The sequence below is a fragment of the Heterocephalus glaber genome, unplaced genomic scaffold, assembly GCF_053883595.1.
Source record: "Heterocephalus glaber isolate CG9 unplaced genomic scaffold, H.glaber_assembly_v1.0 deba00001553, whole genome shotgun sequence".
Classification (NCBI taxonomy): domain Eukaryota; kingdom Metazoa; phylum Chordata; class Mammalia; order Rodentia; family Bathyergidae; genus Heterocephalus; species Heterocephalus glaber.
The window spans coordinates 24,773,039-24,787,392 of record NW_028258344.1 but is presented as its reverse complement, the minus strand read 5'-3'; the positions used below and the strand labels follow the sequence as shown (position 1 = coordinate 24,787,392).

Sequence of the window (14,354 nt, the reverse complement as noted above, 5' to 3'; positions counted from 1 at the left end):
TGCTTTATAACAGCCAGTCCAAAGGTAACCATGGCCCATGAGTGAGCACACCTGTCCTAATCACATCTTATGAAGTTCCACCTCCCAGTATCATCACAGTGGAAATTAAATTCCTACATATGTTTTGGAATGACATTCAAATCATAGCATATGTAAACTAACAGAATCCCTGCTTCTAAAAAACTATACGACAAGTCAAATCATAAGCTAAAATATATGAGAAATATTGGTGGGAAATATTTCTTCTCCATTATTTACAGTGCTTATCTGCCCTAATACATTTTAGCAACAGCTAAAGTAGAGATGCCTTTTGGTACATTTCCTGAGTTGGAGATGAAAGCGAGATGTCAGCAGGAGGGAAGGCACCTGCCTGTATATGTTCTATCTTGTAGACTTGTCCTCCGACTCTGTGAAACATAGTATCCCATTGATGTGAGGAAGAGTGCTACTGTTCTTGCACATACTCCAGGATGTAGAATAGAGCAAGCAATGATGCTCCTTCCATGAACACTTCCTTGCTTCTGCTCACCTCTCCCTGGGGTCCCTGTTTCTACACTTTCCTAAGTGTGGTTAGAGCTCAGGAAGTGAGATGATGTAGACAGTGGTCTGAGACACAATGGCAATTTATTGGGCTCATGCAAGACAAAAGCTTCTAAAAGAAGCTATTTTCTCCCTGGTTATATCACCATTTCTATTTTCTTTTTGGTCCCGGGGATTGAACTCAGGACCTTGTGCTTGCAAGGCAGGCATGGTGCCACTGAGATAAATCTCCAGCCCTACTGTTTCTATTTTCTTATGACTTACTTCTGCCTCAAGGTTCCCAGAGGCCTTAACTACCTCTAGCTGCTCCTGGTGTCCCCTACTGTTCTCCCTGAGCAAAGTCACATTCTCCTCAGCAGTGTGTCCTTTTCCTCTGTGTTTGTGACCCTCTTCTGTACACTGAGCCCATGGCAGATTACTAGCTTATGTCACTCTTCATTAACTGTCACAATGGATATTAATCACCGTTACAAACTGATTCTAAGTAAGGTATTGCCAAAGATACAGGGCAATAGGCCACTGCCTTTTTGCCATGAATAAGATCATTTACTTTACTAGGTATTTCCATTTGATCTTTTCATCCAACCTATTGTACCTATTAAATAGGTGAGGACCAGACCCTGAAATACAGAGAAGTTTTAAAAAAACACAAAAACTCCCCTGACTCACCTACCACCTAACAGTGGCAGGACTAAGATTCGATTCTGGCTTTATATATATTTTTTTGGTACAGGGTCTTTCTATGCACTTCAGGCTGGCCTTGATCTCACTATGTAGCCCAGGCTGGCCTCAAACTCACAATAATCCTCCTACCTCAGCTTCCTGAGTACTGAGATTATAGGTGTACATCATCGTGCCTGGCTCTTGGCTTTATATGATTTTATAGCAAAGGTAGACTCCTTTTCCTGAGATAGTCATAGTTTAACCAGGGCTGATGGGTTAATGATATAAATATGATTTATCCATATTGGTTGAATTCTGACATCATTCCTAGCCATTGGGCTGTATGTATCTCCTAGCTATCTCTCCAGTACTTTTAATTCATACCAGAGTGGTAGCTATCTACTTAGATAGTATGTTTCAAAGTTTAATATGGCTAAAAAAAGTTTTAAAGAAATAATTATAACAACATTTTTATTGGATTCTCTCAGGAATGTGTGGATTCTTGGGAGCTGAGAATAGAAATGGGTAGATTAGCCAGAAGTTATTGCAGTATTCCGGGGGGAAACCAGTAGTGGCAAGAGGAACAGAAGTACATGGACTGAAAATATGTGTGGGGAATGCAGACAGAAGGTTGCAAAGGAAAAAATACAGAAACATATGGTGGTGTGGTTGTTACTGTAAATGAGCTCATCCACCACCACCACATCCCTTTCTCTATTATTTTCCTCTGCTGCTGTGGCCAGAACTTCTCAGAACACCTTGCAGCTGTTATCAGGTGGTTCCTTTAGAAAGAGCTCACCAATCAAAAGTATTCCAGGTCCTTCTTGCCTTGAACAAAGAATTAGATGAGACAAGCCCAAAACAGTGCCAAATGTTTATTTGAAAAGTGAGGGGTGAGTGGGTATGGGAGAAACCAGCTCTGCAGAGCAAACTTGGTCAAAATAAAAGGAAGATAAAAGCAAAAATAAAAGTACATGCTGGATCTGGGAAATGCAGCTGGGTATCGTAGGAAGTCCGAATAGCAGGCTCCTTGTGGTGTCTCATCTCTTACGCCATCCACATCTTGTAGGAGCCAGCGAAAAGTCCCACATACCAAGTCCTGAGAAGTATTTGGTGCTGTCCTAGGATCTTGTAATTGTCAGGTCCCACTCATTTCCCCAACCAGCTTTGCGACACCCTATCTCCTATAGCACAGCTAGAATCCTACAGGTGACTTAGGTTCCATCCAAGCAGTGCACCCACATGAGCTACACAGCAAGAGGCACAAGAGTGCCAGGGAAGGGGTAGCCACATGCGGAAGAGACCCGGCAGACCCAGTCCCCAGGTCGCTGCTGCCTTGGGTGTCTGCTGGCATTCAGTCCCTGTGGTGGTGGGAACTGAGTGGTGGGAGGCAGTGCTGTGGTCCTTGCACTTGTTTGGACTTGTCATTTCATTGAACTTTTCTCCTGGGTGTGTGCAGTTGATCTGTTGAAATCCCAGCCTGGTTCTCCAGGCTTCCAGAAGATTCAGGAACTATCAGTAACTTTTTATGCTTGACTAGCTAGGGATTTCTGTTGTGTACAAATAGAATTGGGACAGGTTACTGCTGTCATAGAGCCCAAAAACAATGCTTCCTGGAAGCTAATTGGGGACAGTACTGTCATGAATGGCGATTAAAAAGTATTTCTTAAATGGATATACATTTCACTTGTGACCCTAGCAAAAACATATTTTTTGTTATTGTTTTGGTGGGAATAGAAATCAGTTACAGCAAGTTGACAAGTACATACGAAATAGTGGAGGCAGCCTGGGGACACAACTCTCATCGATCACTTGGATAAAATCTGAGACCTTGACTTAGTTTTATAATTTGTGGCTTGTTCTCCTTATCTGTGAAGGGGATAAGATCTCCTCACAGGATTTTCTGGGGTTGGAATGAAATAATATGTGTAAAGCAAATTTTATTGCAGCGGCTTTTACCTAGTAAGAGCTTAATAACTGCTGTTTTTTAGTTTTTTCAGGCAGGTTCTCACTATGTATTCCTTGCTGGCCTGAACTCACTGCATAGCCTGGGCCGACCTGGAACTTGCAGTGATCCTCCTGCCTCAGCCTCCTGCCTCAACTGGGATCACAGATGTGTGCTGCTGTTGTTATTGTCATTGTCTCCCCCTCGACCCATGGTTTAAAGAACTGTGAATGTGGGATAGCAATCACTTCTGACCTGATTTTACAGATCTCCCTTTCAGGCTAGCCCCATTGCCATGTTACCTTCACTTAGTTACATTAATTAAGCATTTATGAAACCCCTAGTATGTGCTAGGGATAAATAGATTAGCGGTATGGGATATGGGATCGAGTAACACTGGTTCTCTGCCTTTATATGGCTTTTGGAACACTGAAGGAGAGAGAAAGTAAGTAAATGCTTTGTCCCTAGTTTTATATTCTCCCAGTCAGGTTACTAACAGAGGAGCCAAAACACTAGGAGATGTGTGTGCACGTGTTCCTTGTTCATTTGCACATGTGCACACACATGCACACATGCTCTTGTATGTTAATTGTGGCTGCCTGAGCAGCCCACAGTCCACGGGCAAGAAGGCTGGATCCCCTGGAGCACCACTGCTGTTGTGCTGCTGCTCCTCCCGTGTTTCCTCTCTGGCCCTCCGCTTCCCCTGTCTTCCTCCTCCTCCCTCTCCCTTCCATGCTGGGGATGGATCTTAGGGCCTCACACATGCTAAGCACGTGTTCTGCCACTGAGCTCTGCCCCGGCCCTGGGCCACCTGTTATTGTAAGGTTATCCTGTACTCATTTATCACAGGTCATCCAGTTCTTACCTCTCTCTCCTTACAAGAGCCTCAGTATCAGAGTAGGAGATGCTTCCCCTCTTATTCCTATCTACTGCTTCATATATACCAGCAACACCCTTAGTGTAGAGAATTACATTCATAATGAGCAGATAAACAAATTTATTCTAATTTGTTTTGCTTATTTTCTTGAATACACTCTAGCTGCATTTATTAACAGATTTTATTTAGTCATCTGTTCAGCTAGTAAAATAATCGACTGTGAATTAAGAGCACAGTCCAAGAGAAAATGTGAATTCATTAGTTTTCAACTTTAGTTTTTAATTTCACTTGCTTTTTACTGCCCAAAGGAATGATAAATTGTATTTTAAATGAAATGCATACTGAAGGGAAAACCCTCAGCAACCAATATTCTTACTGAAAATCTGCTTCTAATGTGCTCTGAAAATTTAAAGATGTTTGTGAGGCTGTGGCAACCATGGATGAATTTGAGAAACTATATTTCTAGTTTTTATTGCCAAAGGAATTAAAGACGCTAGGTTAGTTAGTCCAGCTTTTTTTTTTTAAGAAGTTGAAACCAGCTCAGGATAAAAAAAATAAAAGTAAGGTGAAGTGGGTGGGATGGAGTTATGGTTATGAGGAGGGAGATCAGTCATTCAATCTGGAAAGCAGCCTGCAGCCAGCTCTCTGATGGCAAGCTCAGCACTCAGCGACTGGGATGGAACCTGGTCTATTGCAAGAAGGCAGCCACTGTTGTTAATTGACACCCAACTCTTGAGTTTCTCCCATCAGATTCCTGAAAGAGTGGGGCTGGGGCTACAGCTCAGTGGCAGAGTGCTTACCTAGCATACCTCACAACCTGGGTCTGATCCCCAGCACTGAAAAAACATCACACTCCTGAAAGAAACAATTTAATTGTCTCTGTATCCAGAGAAATTGTGCCACATTCTTTTCAGGAATTGATTTGTCCTTTTATTTATTTGTATCAGACTTACCTTCTCCAATGTATCCAAAAGTTCTGTTCTAACAGCTCTTTTGAAATGTGTGGTTTAGTCAGAGAATGCATGTTTCAAAGTGTGTTTGAATGCCCAGTGAGCTGCAAGTAACTGTTTAACAAACTCTAAGCTACTACCTCCGTTGTTCCCTGAATCTCCTCTCTTCCACTGTGTTTATGCCCAGGTTATGGCCCAGTGTGGACAGGGCAGCTGAGCGATTCCCAGTAGGAGAGGAGGGGGGCTCTGGAGATCTCGGGGGCCTCTGGTGGGGGCACAGAAGAGGCTCTGGGAAGTGTGTGGTCTCACAAACAACCCCTCTGTTTCGTGTGACGGGGTGGGTGTAGACTGGGTGAGAGGAGATATAAGGTCCCTTGGGAGACTCTCTGGTAGACAGGGGTCAGAGACAGAAATCTACTCTGTACCCAGGTCCAAGCGACTGGCAGTGACTGTCACTGTCAGCAAAGCCCAGTGTGGCCATCACAATTATTGCCATGGACAAGCCGTGTGTAGACCAACTGTTTCTGAGTAAAACAGCTGCCTGTGTTTCTTGAGAAAGAAATTTACAGAGAATAGCAAGAATGTTGGCTAGGACCTGAATTCCATCTGCACACTGTAGTCACTGTAAATGCAGAAGTAATGAAGGTGACATTTACTAGCATTATTACTGTTTTGGACTATAAATGTGGACCTTACTGGGAGGATTATTGGGATTGGTTTACTGTGAGCCACAGGTAGGTGGGCACAGGTACTGTGGGGATTCCCTAAGACCAGGCTCATGAATGATCTGCCCACCCTGCAGGATAGAATCTGAACTCCCCAGGATTTTGAAATTTATGTAACACTAACAGTGACTTCCATCTGAAATTCTGCTATATTATCTCTCTGTAGATTTGTTCTGGATTAATCTGGTGCTATTTGTAGGAAAAAGTTTGAGAATACCACAGTTTAAAAATAAATCCTATTTCCCCTATAGATTTTATTATAAAATACGAGTTGCATTCTGAGATAAAGCACTTCATAAAATAAAGTTGAAAACCTTGATAAGGAAAAGATTAAAGGAGACCATTCTGTACTTATTCTTTACCCATTTCTTCCCCTAATTATGCCATGATTCCCTGGCTTACTATTGGTAGCTTAGGAATTTGCTTCGAGACTGAGGGATTTTATGACCACACCCTTTGTAGCTCTAAGAACTTGGCACCCATTCTCCTTAGGCTTTTATTAGTAGGGGCACCATATATCGCATGTAATCGTCTAAAATTTCATTTATTCCACAAGAATGCCCACCCTGTTTCAGACATTTTTCTAGGTCCTGAAGATTCATCAATAACCAAAGCAAAAACTGTCTAATGTCCTCGTAGAGCTAATAAAGCCCAACAATAAATATAAAAGATAATTTCACAGTTTGTAACATGTAATAAGTACCATAGATCAACAATGTAGAGTAGAATATGGACTGAGCAGTGGAAAGGGAGCATTGCAGTTTTAAATAGGATAGTCAGGGTTGGTTTCACTAAAAAGGGACATTTGAGCAAAGACAGAAAAGGTGAGAGGTAAGCAGTGTAGATACTTGAAGGAAGAACACTTCCAGGAAGATGAGGTAGCCAGTGGAAAGGCCTTGAGGAAGGACTCTGCTTGATATGTTCAAGGCCAGCAAGGGGAGGAGTTGTGTGAGTAAGCTTACAATCACTGTAAAAAAAGCATCTGAGATAATCAACTTTAAAAGACAAAGTTTTATTTTGACTTACGGTTTTGGAGGTTTCAGTCCATGGTAAATTGGCCCCATTGCTTTAGTCCCTGTGTGAAGGCAGAACATTGTGGTGGGAGTGTGTGGAAGAAGAAGCCTGATTACTGCATGGCCAGGAATGAACAAGAAATAGTAAGAGGAGGGATTGGGGTCCCAAAATCTCCCTCAAGGACACACCTACAATGATCTAAAAGGATTTCCTGCTAGGGTCCACCTGTTAATGTTTCTATTGCTTCCCAGGAGTGGTAGTTAACATATAGGCCTTTGAGGGAACATTCTAGGCACAACTATAGCAGAGTAGCAGTGACAGGGAAGAAAAGAGGAGAGGAAGAAAGTTGGATAGGTGGGGACCAGATCATAGGAGGTCTTCGAGATCACTGCAAAGACTTTGGCTTTTATTCTGGGGAAAATGGGGGCAGTTCTGAGCCAAGGGTATGATCTGACTCTGGGTTTTAACGGATAGGGCTGACTACTGATAGTGCAAAGGAACTCAGAAGTCAGGGGAAGCAAGACAAGGATGGAAGCAGGGATCTAGAGGGGTGACTGTTGTACAAATCCAGGTGAGACGAAATGATGACTTGATCAACATGGGAACCGTGGAGGCAGTGAGAAGTGATTGGATTCTTAGACATATTCTGAAGGTAAAATCCACAGGACTTTCATATGGATTGGATATGATTGGCTGAGTTAAACTTTGAATTATATAAAACAAATAGAATATCTAACTAAATGTGATAAATTCTAAAGTCTCTATTCTGAAGATAAATCCAATAATGCTGACCCATATTGATAACGAGACTGACTTTCTCTGTCCTTAGATTTAGTTGGAAAAAATATACAAATGATTTTAGATGAGCTTGAATTTAATATGGGACTTCACAGAAATGCTTATTTCTGTTCAAGGGTTTTCTGAGAGGACTATTTAAAAATACCCAAGTTGTGTGTTCTCACTTACATAATGTTTAATAGAAGGCTTGAAACCTCAGCCAAGTAGTCTTCCACTAGGGAGTTTTGCAATAAGTTTCCATCTTAAATGTGCTGCTGACTAATCTGCCATTAACCAAGCCAAATCATGCTTTGTTGAATATTAAATTGTCAAGATATTAAAGTTAAAACTTGCTGTAGTAAACCCAACATTAACAATACTGATTGCCAAGATTGTGTAGTTGTGTGGTTTGACTATATGATGCCAAAACGTAATACAGGGTTTCAACTCTGTCACACAGGGTTTTACTTCTCACCCCATCAATACCACCTCCAAACCAGTCTGGTTTTCATAGGTCAGTTATCTGCCTTAGGTAGAAACATAATGCACTTGGAGAGAAAGGAGTCAACAAACATCTTATTGATTTCAGAGGGCTGAGAGAATAATCAAGGGGCTATTAATTGGAAACAATTGTTTTTAAAATGGTTCTACAGCTATTCATTAGGACTGGATACATTTGCCATCCAACTTATTTTCCACATACCTCACATGAAATTTGAATAATTTAATCTGAAGTAATGAGTAGAAGTCTGTTGACTATTTCTGGATGTAGTTTTTATCAGTTCATTCTCAAGATTCTAATCTTTCTTTGAGCATGAGTCTTAGCAGTATATTTTAAATTAATAAAAACAATCAGTGTTCCTATTATTAATATAAGCTGTGCTTCTCCTTTTGTATCATCCTTTTAAATCTATGGGCCTGATTCCTGTTCCAGACACTGGTTGATGCGTCATTTGTCATCAGTTGCTAAACATGTAATATGTATTATAATATGTAATGAAGCAAGTTCTATAAACCCTAAGGTGTGACACATAATCTGAAATAGGAAACATTCTCTTACAAAGTTTGTCATGAGTGACTTTGTGGTTTCTTGGTGAATTGTAGGAAGGAGTCACTTGACCAAGGGCACTGCTCACTTGTCTTATTTTCTGCTAACATTTTTTTTTTTTTTTACCGTGGTCTGAATTTCATGCCTTTTTCCAGAATTTCTATAATGCCTCCTTGCTCTTCAGAAATTCCCGAAAGGCAAATGGATTGGCTTTCTGCAGATTATTCTTGGAAATCAAGTTAATCTCCAAAGCCAACTTCTCAAATCTGATTGGGCTGAGATGAGTAACTGAGAATAATTTCCAAGAGTAGTCTTGACACATGCTTTCTGGCATCTTATTACTCAAAGTCATAGGGAGGGTGTTAGGATTAAGGTGGCCTGCAGGGCACTTGTTTGCAGACAGAAAAGATTGATCAAGTAATTGGACCATGTCAGAAGCCATCCTCATTTTTGGTATGCTGTTATTTCCTCCCTGTGGAAGCCAGATGTTTTTGTATAGAGAAAGGCTGATGAGCTCCAGTCTCTGTCTTAGAAAGTTACATCCAATTTACAAAGGACACCATTTAGAGAAATTCAAGACTTAAATAGATATTGTGAACTTCTTGTTTAAGAATTGCAGTTTTCCCAAGTATATCATATTTATGCATACACTGGTTATTGTCTTCTAGAAAAAGCAAAAGCTGTTCATTGAAATAAAAATTCTGAGTTTTGTCAGTTGGTAATTGGTAATTGATGGTATTCTTATGGAATTGAACACTGAAGCTTTGTTCCTTGCAAGATATTATTCTGGATGGTGTAGGGTAGCAGCAGTGCTGTATGGTGGGCTCTGTGTTGGGTGAGAAGAAGAAATTCAGTGGCAGTCATTATACAGTGTACTGAGAGGTGCTGGTAATCAATAGAGGTTATAGCACCAGTAGAGGGATTTAGCTCATTTTTTCTTTTATTAATACATATGTACTAATAGCTGCAAACTAATAGAAGAAAAAAGTTGCATAAAGGCTAGACTTGAAAAACTTAATTATCTAAAGATGATATTTATTTTTCATTTAGGATAATGTCATAAGTTTTAAAATACCAAACCACACTTAGGTGTTGAAAAATTATAAACAAAATAGAAAGCAAAATTTGCTCATATGTCTGTCCCCAAAGAACACAATTATTAACATTTCTAGAATGTCCTTTCAAAACTATGTATCTTTTATAGATCCATATTCCTTCTCTCAGATATAATACTACATATACTCATTTGTAACCTTTTTACGATTAATATGTTAAATCTCTGCCAATTAATACAGAAATGTCCTTTTTAAATATACCTTTTATTTGTGCATATTTAACGATATTTATTGATGATAATTTCTGTCTTTTTAATGTCAGCATTTCTGATGAATATCTTTATTTTTTCTTAAGTATGGAACTCTTAGAACAACGGCATAAATAGTTAGATTTTGCTATAATTTTCAAGGGCAGTCTCCTAAAATATGTATATTCCTACCAATAACATTTGAGAATGCCAATTAACTCACATTAAAATTGTTTTCATAATTTTTTTGACTTTCATAAACAACATAAAAAGTCTTGTTATTTTAATTTAATTTTTATTTAATTATTTATTTAATTTTTCTATTTTGTTTTTAAAGTAAAAATCTCCCATAATCTTACTACTTAAAAATCATTGCATGATTTATCTTCCCATCCCAATCTAATAGTGTCATTCTAAAAGGAAAAGAGGAAAAGACCAGAGTTTTGCAGGAGAAAATTAGAAGAAAATGGGCACAAAACCTCAAAAAGCAGCTGTTCCTAGCAGCTTTCTAGCTAACAACCTCTATGCTGCCTCTGATGTCTGTATTGTATTTCTGTGATTAACCTTCAGATTGTAAGCCTCTTGTGGCAAGCATTATTTTTTTTTGTTTTTTATAAAGCTCTTTTCCTGAGACTTTAAAAAAAATCATTGCATGTCTTTCTCTATATGGTTATAACTAATTATATGAAAAGAAATGCAAGGGCTATCTTGGCCCATCCAGTCTTCTGCTCCCTGAAGTTTTAGCTTTTTGATGTAGTGTTCTGTTTTTTAAATTCAGTGAAACTGTGCCCAACATAGTTTGCAACTTGCATGCATCTCTAAATAGATCATGAACAAATGTGTTACCTTTAATAGAGCATGGATATATTCTGATGTCCTTCTATTTAGTGACTTCATGGTATGTTCATTCAGTAGGTGATGTTCATTGTATTGATATTTTATACTTTGTTCATCCATTGAAGAAAATGTGAGTAGTTTGTTTCAGTAATTCCAGCCTCCTGGAATTTTTCTTACAAAATTTTTGCACAAGCACAATGAGATATATGCTTATATATAGAAGGATTATTATTTTAATAATATAAAATTGAGTTACTTCAATGTCTATCAAGAAGAAATAGGTAAAATATATCATGAAATATTTTAATGTTCAAAATAAAGAAATGTATATCTCCTCATATGAAAAGAAACCCATGATATATTGTCAAGTTGAAAAAATAGGTTGCCGAATAATACAGGGAAGTATAGTCATACGCATATCTAAATACTCCAGATAGTTTGTATGCACATATGTATTTCATGCATTGTAGGTAATTTGATGTTTTGTAATAAATTGTTAAACACTGTTCTAAGAGTCATCCTGGCTGGGCAAGGTGGGAAGGGAATTTGGGAAGAATAGAAAGCTTTCTTTTATCCATATTTTTATAGGCATATATTTTATGATAAATAATCATTTAAAATGAAAAGTATATTTAAACTCTATAAAAACATTGCAAAATAAAATATTTCAGTGAGACCTAAAGGTCTCTAAGACTCTTTCCAATTAAGAGTCTATGATTTCATGAAAACACAGGTAAATATGAAGTAGTATTTCTTATAGATACAAAATATTTCATTCTCCCAGTGTGATAGAAGAAACCAGAAGGCTAGAAGAGAGTTAGCCGGAAGCAGAAGTGTGTGACATTAGAGAAACACTGACAAGCTTTTATTCCTCTTCCAGTTCCTCCTTATTAAAGAGAGCCCTACAATACTAAGGAGGAGCTATGTGGACTCCCAGCTTTCTGTTTTCCAAGTAGAACATTCCCAGTTCATCCCAATAAGATCCTTTGCCAGATTGCCTTGTCCTTGTTTCAATTTGAAATGTGACAGCCTGAACTAAATACTAAGATCTGAGCATCCATATCTGAAATACCTGGGCCAGAAGTATTTTGGATTTTTTTTTTGCTTTTGTAATATTTGTATATCCATAATGACATATTTTGGGAATGTGTCTCAAGTCTAAACCCTGGAAAAGTCTTTAAGGCTACCAGTGATGATTTCTAGGTTCTGTTTTCTAGTTTATCCATTCAGAGCTGATAACAGTGGTGAATCAGGTGGATTGGAAAGGACTCACGCTCCGCCAAGATGATCAGTAGCACACTTTTGAGTGGCTTCATCTCCTCAGCCCTTCTATGTAGGTATCACTCCTGGAAGAAGCTGTTGGTTTGTGATCCAAGGCATATTTTCTTTCTGGTACTTTAAAGACTCTAGGACCTCTGAAAAAGCTGTTCCTTCTCTGGCAAATCCATTTACCTTTGGAGGTGTGCTGTTACTTAGCTCTGTGCATGCTGTTTCTTCTTGTTGTCTTTTGCACTTACAAATTTTGATGCTGCTGTTGATTTTTCTCTATCCAGATTTCTTGTTGTTCTTTCTAGCTGTCTTCTATCACTGACTCTTTTGTCTGCGTAGGAGATATGGCCTCAACTCTTCCATTAACGAGAATATCAGTTGTATACATATATGCAAGCTCAACACCTGCCGCCAGCCCTCCACCAGTTACAGTGGAACACACGACATGCACAATTTAACATCTCTTACTCATCTCTACAATTATTTTTGCCCTCTTGGTTATCTCTAGCCACTGTAATTCCTTTTCTTTTTCTTCTTTGGTACATAGTACTAGAGATTGATCATAGGGTCTTTGCACTGAGCTACATTCCCACCCCTCACCCCACCCCACCCCCTTTTTTGGGCAGTACTTGGGATTCAATCCAGGGCCTTCACCCTGAACTACATCATAGTGCTTATGACATGCTTAGGCCATCAGTCAAGTCACTAGAATGGTAAAGGTTTTTTTGGTTTGGGGTGGCGGGGGGGCTTTTTTGTGCATTTCTAGTTCTTTCAGTTCATTTCTGAAAAAATAAATTGGTCAATAAATTCATTTTGTTCTGCTTCTACTTTACACAAAGCCTCATATTCAACTCGATACCTTTCTAGCTGCATTTTCTTTTCTGTTCTTAGTGCCTGAAGTTGCTGTTGTTGGGCTTCTCTCCGCTCTGCTATAGATTTGAGCAAGTTCCGAGCACCAGTGGCCTTCATCTTCTCATTTTGTACTTTTTTTCCAGGTTGGTCAACAAGCCCAGTTAGGCCACCAGCTAGTTTCTAAAAGCAGCCATTTTGTCCACAAAGTCCTCGAACTCTTCCTAGAGCTCTGTGGTCTCCTGGGTAACCCCTGGGTCCAACCCCCAAATCTTATTCAGCTCAGCAAAGTGCAACCCGGCTTCACCCAGGATGTCTCTGGCCATGGCTGTTTCCCTTCCAGATTCCCTGGAGAAGTTCTGCTCTGAAGGGGTGACAGTGGCAGTCAGAAGAGGTGTGTCATAGGAGCAAGGATCAGGAAAGACTAAAGTCCAGTTGCTTGTCACAGGCAGCCTTCATTCAGCACACATTTCTTGAGGGCCTGCTACATGCAGCACTGCTAGAGGGTGGGGTACAGGGATGAATACAACATGGTGCCCGTCCTGTGGGAGCACATGGTTTAGCAAGTGAGGAAGCTAGCGAAAGGCATTCTAGGCAGAGGACTCAGCAAGGACACAGGCCGAATGGTACTGAAAGGGCCCATCCTGCCTACCAACCTGTAATGGCTTCGTGCTTTGGACCAGGCTGCTGCCGTGGACAGACAGCTTCCGTAATTCCACTTTTAAACAATGAGTCTGCACTCACTTGTCTTTGAATTCCATCCCATTGATAAAATTCTCAGTTGTTGTTAATAGACTTTTTGTTTAAAAACTATTTTAGATTTATAGCTTGCATTGTTGAATATTACTATAATGTGATTTAGTATAAAGCCTTGACCAAAAGCATGGGATACAGTTGTAATATTTCTATAGGAAATGTATTCTATTTGTATTCACTTCACATTTTTCTCTCTAAAATTATGCTAAAAGTTGAGCTTCTTCTCATGTTGCCTCCTTCCTTTAAATGGTGGGTGGGCTCTATTTGGTCAGTCCACTTGGGGCCAAGAGAGGCATGGAGGTCAACTGTTGCTTCAACTTTATACTAATAACAGTGTAGCTAGTTAATGTAGAACTTGACCCTTACAGTGAAGCTGTTGAAAAGCTGAAGCCTTTGTTTTCTTCTTCTATGGCTGACTTAGGGTATGCTTGTTGCAATTTAAGGTGGGAACTGAAGTGATAATCACCTCTGTCACTTCCTCATCCAGGCAGAAAGAATTGCATAAAATATTGAATAAGGAGAGATATTTAAAAGATTTATAATTGTATTTGTTGATTTTCTAAGCTACCTTTTTATAAAACATTGCCTTTTTGGAAGTGTGAAATATTTTCTTACTCCTTTCTGTTATGTATTGATGTGGTTGAAACAGTTAACACAAGCACCCACTCACTTATATTAGACATCTATTTTACTTCACTAAGGCATTCCAAGAAATGTGGTGACTTTTTCATGAGTTGCAAGTAGACCAAAAGTACAAGACATTTTCTTGTGGAGCCGGGTGTAGGAATAAGAAAATCATGG

The 14,354-nt window shown here is 39.4% G+C and overlaps 1 protein-coding gene and 1 pseudogene across 1 annotated transcript in view; one reads left to right on the top strand and one right to left on the bottom strand.

The window, feature by feature from the left end:
- Nucleotides 1-14,354, top strand: part of Znf704 (zinc finger protein 704) — a 207,893-nt gene that overhangs the window by 27,067 nt on the left and 166,472 nt on the right. The window lies entirely within an intron of this gene.
- LOC106009175 (intraflagellar transport protein 20 homolog pseudogene) lies at nucleotides 12,720-13,138 on the bottom strand (annotated as a pseudogene).